This window comes from Octodon degus, unplaced genomic scaffold (genome assembly GCF_000260255.1).
Source record: "Octodon degus isolate 3935 unplaced genomic scaffold, OctDeg1.0 scaffold00086, whole genome shotgun sequence".
Taxonomy (NCBI): Eukaryota; Metazoa; Chordata; class Mammalia; order Rodentia; family Octodontidae; genus Octodon; species Octodon degus.
The window spans coordinates 11,686,099-11,688,129 of NW_004524662.1; positions in this window are offsets into that span (position 1 = coordinate 11,686,099).

A 2,031-nucleotide genomic window follows, 5' to 3' on the forward strand; every position below is an offset into this window, starting at 1 on the left:
TTATTTTGGACATGTGGTATTATTATTTCAACTAAATTCAGAAACTTTAAACCTTCAAATATTTCAGATGCAAACCAAAACCATGCTCACTATAGTGTGTGGAAATTCTTCCATGTTTCCCTATGCCTGCTTGACTACTCTGGATCCACCCCAAGTGTGAAATGTGGGTAAGGACTTCAGCGAAGCTCTCACAACCCCTCTGAACAACTCAAGAACCATCCGAGACCCACAGTATGATGGAGAAATTCTGCTGCACTCTTCGAACCCTTCCAGATGCAGGCCAAGCCCAGGCCCAGTGAGTATGTGTGAGAGCTTCTGTGCTCCCCTTTGCCTGGTGGATACATCCAGATCCAACCCAGGCCAATTTGTGAGTAAATCCTTCTGTCCTGCTCTCCAAACCCCCTCCAGAACACTCTCTGTTGTGGCATACAGCTCTGGTGTGAAAATCTGCAGCTGAAGTCCCTGCAGAGATGCTAGGGACCAGCACCACTATCTGATCTGGGAGCAGAACATCTTGGCACAGGTGCACAACAGGTTCACTTCAAAGTGGTGCAGCAGGAAGAAGCTGAACACAGAAACCTGACCCGAGCCAGGCACAACTGGATGAATTCAAATTTCATAGAATTACAACAGGTAAGCTGAGACAATTTACAAGACCAAAATCTGAAAAAGCATTCTTCCTCTTTCTCTGTTGACTAAGAGAGGTGGAAAAAGGTAACTGGGTGAACTAGTCTGCCTGGAAAACACCAGGTACATCAAGGGGAGTTGATCAGACAGAACTGAGCAGAACTCACTTAAACACAAATTTTCAATTCAATATCTGCTTAGCTATATAGAAAAAATGATTGCTTTTACTGTCTAATATACAAAATCACTAGTTAAAAAAGTTTGTCAACTGCTAAATATCACTACCCATTATTAATGTTCCTAATTGTAGTTATGTAAATATATAACTATAACTGCCTTAACCATATAGTCTCTTTTGAGTAGGTGCTATGGTTAAAACTGCACCAAAGGGCTCCACCAAATGTCTGAGGACAAACTCACAAAAACAAGGAGCAAAATGCAAAGCAAAGGAGCAAAATGCAATCTCAGTCACTGAGTCCACTCAGAACAAGTGTAGAAGACACTAGCACAGAATAAATTGGGAATCACATAGCTGAACTAACTAAATTAATATCATCTGAAGTAATGAAACAACTGCAGAACAGGATAGAAGAAGTCAAATCAGAAGCTGTGAAATAAAAAAAGAAATCTCTGAATTAATAGCATCTGAAGTAAAGAATCAAATACAGAAAAATATAGCAGAAATCAGTTGAGAAATAAAAATACTGGAAATTAGAAAAATGAGGGAAATGTGTATGAGCAATATAGTAAAGTAATAGATCACATAAAGCAGAGTCAAAGAGATACAGAGGAACTTAAAATCTCAAGCACAATCTTGCAAAACCATTGGAGTGAAAGTAAAGATAGAGCTTCAGATCTTGAAGATACTGGTGCTAGTGAAAAGGTAAGAAAGGATCTCTTAAGAACAAAAAGGATGCAGGAAAGAATAATCCATCACCTGCAAGATGATGCAAAGATGAACAATGTGAGACTAATAGGCATCAATGAGAAAGAAGGAATCAACACAAATGACATTCAAAAAATATGGGCAGAAGTAATAGCAGAAAACTTCCCAATATGAGGAAACAATGTCACATTCAGGTAATTGAAGCATACAGAACGCCAAGGAACCTCAACTCAATGAAAAACACACCAAGACATATAATAGTCAAGATCCCAAAAATTCAGCACAAGAATAATATACTGAAAGCCACTAGAGAAAAGAAGCAGATCACATTCAAAGGAAAATCCATCAGAATTACTTCTCTTCACAAAGCATGCAGGCAAGAAGAGCATGGAGCAGAGTACTTCAGGTCCTTTATGAAAACAAATTCCAGCCCAGACTACTATACCCTGCAAAACTCCCTTTCAAGTTTGATGGAGAAGTGAAATACTTCCATGACAAAAAACAACTAAAGAATTTCA